The sequence below is a fragment of the Chrysochloris asiatica genome, unplaced genomic scaffold (genome assembly GCF_000296735.1).
Source record: "Chrysochloris asiatica unplaced genomic scaffold, ChrAsi1.0 scaffold00057, whole genome shotgun sequence".
In the NCBI taxonomy this organism is placed as follows: domain Eukaryota; kingdom Metazoa; phylum Chordata; class Mammalia; order Afrosoricida; family Chrysochloridae; genus Chrysochloris; species Chrysochloris asiatica.
In genome coordinates, this window is record NW_006408575.1 from 1974902 (window position 1) to 1981168 (window position 6267).

General features: G+C 41.2%; 1 pseudogene; it reads left to right on the forward strand.

Moving 5' to 3' along the window:
* Nucleotides 1-5659: 5659 nt before the first annotated feature.
* LOC102824730 lies at nt 5660-5914 on the forward strand (annotated as a pseudogene).
* The last annotated feature ends 353 nt before the right edge of the window (nt 5915-6267 follow it).

The following is a 6267-nucleotide window of genomic DNA, read 5'->3' on the forward strand; positions in this document are numbered from 1 at the left end:
GACTTGGATTTCCAACCTTTTGGTTAAGCAGGCAAGCAATCTTTAACCATTAGTGCTACCCAGGGACTCCTGGATCTTGACAGAGGTCTACTGAATCACACTCTCTGGATAGAAGGTCCAAGAATCTGTATTTAAAAAAAAAAAAAAAAACCCTGTGGAGAGTCTTATTCTTACTAAATTTTGAGGTTACTGTCCTTTTGGTATGCATGAACCCTAGCAAAATCATTTGTCATATGCATCATACCTATAAGATTTCTATCCACATTCAATTCTCCACATGAGAATGCTCTAGAATTAAAGAGGAAACTGCCATTGAAGATCCTTCTGCATCCAGTGTACTTGAAAGCCAGTTTTGTAGTGGTTGTTGGTTAAAGGAGCTCTGGTAGCATTGTTGTGGTGGTGGTTAGGTGCCATTGAGTCAGTACTGACGCATAGCAACCCTATGCACAACAAAACGAAACACTATCCGGTCCTGGGCCAACCTCACAATTGTTGCCATGCTTGAGCCCACTGATGCTGCCACTTTGCCAATCCATCTCGCTGGGGGTCTTCCTCTTTCTCTCTGACCCTCCACTTTACCAAACATGATATCCTTCTCCAGCGACTGGCCCCTCCTAACAATATGTCCAAAGTATGAGAGACAAAGTTTGGCCATCCTGGCCTCCAAGGAGCACTCTGGCTGCACTTCTTCCCACACAAATCTGTTGGTTCTTTTGCCAGCCCACACCACTTTCAATATTCTCCTCCAACACCATAACTCAAAAGTATCAATTCTTCTATAGTCTTTCTTTTTCACTGTCTAGCTTTCACATGCATATGAGGATACCACGGCTTGGGTCAGGTGCACCTTATGACATCTTCTCTCTTCAACACTTTAAAAAGGTCTTGTGCAGCAGATTTGCCTAATGCAATATATTGTTTGATTTCTTGACTGTTGCTTCCGTGAGTGTTGATAGTTGGTCCAAGAAGAATGAAGTCCTTGACAACTTCAATCTTTTCTCTGTTGATAAGAATGTTGTTTATTGGTACAGTTGTGAGGATTTTTGTTTTCTTGACATTGAGATGCAATCTGTACTGAAGGCTGTGGTGTTTGAGTTTCATCAGTAAATGTTTTAAGTTCTCTTCACTTTCAGCAAGCAAGGTTGTATCATCTGCATATCGCAGGTTGTTAATGAGTCTTCCTCCAATCCTGATGCCATGTTTTTCTTTATATAACCCAGCTTCTCTGATTATTTGCTCAGCATACAGGTTGAATAAGTATGGTGAAAGAATGCAACCTTGTCACACACCTTTCTTAATTTTAAACCTGTCAGTGTTCCCATGTTCTGTTCGAACTGGTAGCATAGTGGTTACAAATCAAGTTGCTAACCTCAAGGTCAGTAGTTGGAAACTACCAGCTGTTCCATGGGAAAAAGATGAGGCTTTGTAGAGAGGCATGTGTGTTGTTTTTGACCTGAGTGCAGACTCATGGGTTTCCTATATCCATGAAGAATATAAGGTTCTCTCTGGGAGATACTTTCAGTCACTTGTTTTGCTTCTATGACATCTTCATGGTTAGGTTTCTGAAGTTCAGAAGGACCCAGTGTGAGGAGGTTCACTGAGTTTAATTTTAGTCCCACATTAATGGTCTCCACAGTCACAGGTTGAAGGGACCCCAAAGTCAAACCCAGAGCACTGACTGGAATGGCTCTGATTGGAAGCTCCACACCCACAGCTGCCCACCTCCTTCCCTTACCTCTGCCAATGTCTTCTAGAGAATGTCTTTTCTATCAGTGTCTATGTTTCGAGTCAGTGCCATCGTATCAGTTCCAACTCACATTGACCCCATATAGGGTTTATAAGTAGTGGTTGGTGGGTTTGTACCTCCAGTCTTGCAGTTAGCAGTCCAATGCTTATCCTGCAGTGCCAAACCTTGAATCTAGAAATAACTGCTGTTGTTGTTGTTAAGTGCCATTGAATCAAATCTGACCGATAGCGACTCTATATAAGGTTTCCAAGGAGCAGCTGGTGAGCTTGAACCACTGACCTTGCAGTTCAAATGACTTTGCAGTCTAACACATTAGCCCACGGCACCACAACAAGATTCCCAGAAATAACTGTGGTTGTTGTTAAGTGCCATTGAGTCGATTCCAACCCATAGTGACCCTGCATAGGGTTTCCAAGGGGAAGCTGGTGAGCTTGAACCACTGACCTTGCAGAACCACTGACCTTACAGTTCAAATGACTTTGCAGTCTGACACATTAAGCTCACTGTGCCACACCCAGAAATAAGTGTTCTTGTTAAGTGCTGTGGAGTCGGTTCCGACCCATAGCGACTCTGTACAGGGTTTCCGAGGCTGTAAATCTTTACGGGAGCAGAAAGCCTCATCTTTCTCCTGCGGAGCAGCTGGTAGTTTCGAACTGTTGGCCTTAAGGTTCACAGCCCAATTCATAACCACTACGCTACCAGAGCTCCTTAGAAATAATTGTAGCAAGCTTTAAATTGTAAGTAGTATAGCATTTAGAAGCAGGAATGCTGCTATGCATAGACATTTTGTTAGAAATCATTGGAACCTCACAGAGGGGGGACATTTTTTTTAAAGGAGGGAAATTATTGGGAAAACAAACAAAAAGAAGAAAACAGAAATCCAAAAATTTAGCAAACTGGATTCATTGCGGGGCAGCAGTTCTCAAGGTATGGCTGTGTTGCTTTAAGGGCCTACACAAGGTCTTAACTGTGAATCATCTTAGTAGTTCAGGTGCTAACCAAAAAGTTCAAGTCCATCCAGTGACACCTCCGAAGAAAGGCCTGACGATCTCCTTCTGAAAAATCAGCCATTGAAATCCCTATGGATCTACGTTCCACTGACACATGTGGGGTCACCATAACTCAACAACAACAACTGCTGGGGGTGGGGGTGGGGTGGAGAAGAAGGTGTCATATGTACAGTGGAATTCTCCAGAAATGAGGTGTGATGATATGGTAGCTCTGAAGGTTAACAGATGTGTGTTTGTGTAACCTGGTGTTCTAAAATGTTCGCACTTTTAAATGTTAATACAGTAAATATATAACCCACATAAGACCAAAGCTCTTTGGGGGCTTCAGTGATTTTCAAAAGTGTAAAGCAGCCATACCTCGGAAACCCTATACAGGGTCGCTATTAGTCGGAACCACTGTGGGTTAATGCATCAGACTACAAAGCCGTTTGAACTGCAAGGTCAGCAATTCAAGCTCACCAGCCGCTCCTCGGAAACACTATACAGGGTCGCTATGAATGTGGTAGAGTATTATAATTGCTGTTAAGTGCCGTGAAATCAGCTATAACTCATAGGTATCCTGTATAGGGTTTTTGAGGAATGGCTGGTGAGCTTGAACCACCGACATTAAGGTTTAAACCAGTCTTGAAGTCCAGAGCATTAACCTGCAACACCACAGGAGGCAAAATGATGGAAACTTTAGATATTATCAAACACCTTAAGGCAATAAGTTTCTGGGCCTGGGGACTCAGGACCATTTCTTAAGGGACATCATAATCAGTTAGCATAAATATTATGTGAGCATAAACATAGTCCACAAAGACAATGTTCTATATCCTACTTTGGTGAGTAGTCTTTGGGATCTTAAAAACTCATGAGCAGCCATCTAAGGGGAAACTATTGATCTCTCGTGTACAGAAGAAAGAAGAGTGATGAGAATTGAAGATGCTTGGAATCAATTAGTCCAACAACAATTGGAACATGTAAGCATCAATCTCTAAGACTGTGAGGCCAGCAGAAGTAGATGGTGCCTGGCTACCACTAGCAACAGCTCTGAAAGAGATCACATTAGAAAGTCCTGGATAGAGTGAGAGAAAATCATAATTAATTTCTTTTTAAAGACCAAGTTTACTACTCAGAAAGAGACTGGAGGAACCTGAGACCATGGCCCTCGACTGCCCTTCGGGTCTGGAAAGGAACTCCTCCTTGTACCCCAATTTTCAGATAAGCACTAGATAGGTGATCACTAGTAAGGTGTGCTCACCATGGCATAGTCAATCGTTCAAAATCAAAAGGGCAACCTGTACCTAAGGACAAAGATGAGAATGGATGGGAAGGAGGGGAGAATGGAAATTAGCAACCACAAGGAGGAAGTGGAAAAATTGTTGTTGCATGGAAGGAATTGCAATCATTGAGATGAAACAAAGTGTGATTTATTGAATATAAAACTGAAGATCTTATCACTAAACATTAAGTCAACTCACAATAAATAAATATTCACTGCAAAAAAAAAAAATGAGCAACTTAAAACAATATTGAAATTAAAGAAAATAAATGAAAAGATAGAACAAAAATTGACATCTCTGAAGCTCTTCTAACACTTTAAAGTGGTCTTTTGCAGTAGATTTGCCCAATATAATGTCACCTGATTTCTTGACCACTAACTACATTAGCATTAATTGTGAATCCAAGTAAAATGAAATCCTTGACAGCTTCCATCTTTTGTCTATTTGTCATGATGGTGCTTTTTGATCCAGTTGTGAAGATTTTGGTTTTCTTTACATTTTGTTGTAATCCAACGGGAAGACTGTAATCTTAAATCTTCATCAGTAAATGCTAAAGGTCCTCTTGGTTTTCAGCAAGCAAGGATGTGTCATTTGCATATTGCAGCTTCTCAAGGAGCCTTCCCCCAATGGGGATGCCACTTTCTCCTTCATAGAGCCCAGTTTTTCAGTTCTTTGCTCATACAGGTTGAATAAGTTTGGTGAAAGGATCTATCCCTGAGGCACACCTTTCCTGATTTTAAACAATGCAGTATCTCTTTGTTCTGTTCGAATGACTGCCTCTTGTTCTGTGTACAGGTTCCAAATGAGCACAGTTGTTTAGGAATTCCCATTCTTTGTGGTGTTATCCATAGTTTATTACGATCCACACAGTCAAATGTTTTTGCTTAGTCAATAAAATACAAGTAAACATCTTTCTGGTAGTCTCTGCTTTTAGCCAAGATTCATCTGATGTCAGCAATGATATCCCTTATTCTACCTCCTCTTCTAAACCTGTCTTAAATTCCTGGCAGCTCCATGTCAGTGTGCTGCTGCAACCATTGTTTTTTGTTTTGTTTTTTTAATTATTATTATTATTATCTTCAGCAAATTTTTTCTTGCATGTGATATTAATGATATTGGTTGATAATTTCCACATTCTGTAGGGTCACCTTTCTTTGGAGCATACATATGGATCTCTTCTAATGGGTTGGCTAGGTATCTGTCTTCCAAATGAGGCTAGAAGGGTTAATGTTTAGTTTAGCTCTAGCCAGTGCACCAGAAACAGAAGGCTCCTTAGGGTTTTCATTGGCAAATTTTCAGAAGTAGATTGCCAGATCTTTCTTCATAATCTGTCTTAAGAAGCTTAACTGAAATTTGAGCTTGCATGACACGCTGGTATTTGAAATGATGGTAGCACAGCTTCTAGTATCATAGAAAACCACAAGCCATCATAAGATGAAACACTAACAGACAGGTGGTAGTGTGAGGTATCAGTATCAGCATTTTGCTCATTTTCAACTAGTTTGAGGTGATAATGGAATATCACAGAGAGACTACACATCACATTTTCACAATAAGTGCCACTATATACATTAGATTTCTATTGTTTAAAAAGTCCTCTTATGGGACCCAACAGAGCAGACACTCAGGACTGCAAGATGGTATCCATTGTACCACTGAAGGAGAAGAAACTCATGGATATCAAATTAGCAGAGCTGCCCAGGTAAATACTGATGTGAGACTACATCCCAAGAGGCATTGGCAGCTCCTTTCAGTGAGATTATTACAAGGATTTCAATGTGAAAAAGGGAAGCATCACCAGGTTGTCCATGGTGCTGACAGCTTACATGGTTTTCAGCTACTGCCTCTCTTATAAGGAACTCAAACATAATCAGTTATGGAAGTACCACTGAGAGGTATTTTTTGGCCCAGTCTGCATACTTGACTGGGCCAGCACCATTGCCTTGACCACCCACCCAGTGGGGGTAATGACCTTACCTACCTCAAAGAGTTGCTGTGATGATTAACTATCGCATTTGTTGTTATGTGCTGTTGAGTCCATTTTGACTTGACTGCCCTGGAAGAACTGTCCTTTCACACCCAATAAAAGACGACAGGTAAAAAATCCTACTCTGGTCATCTGTTCATTCCTTCTCTTATCACACACATGTAGACTAACCTCGGTGAGCAGGTGGAAGACTAGACTTTAAGGAAATCCTTACGTCTGGAGCCTCAGAGCCTGCTGAGGAAGATCAACAGCCACACA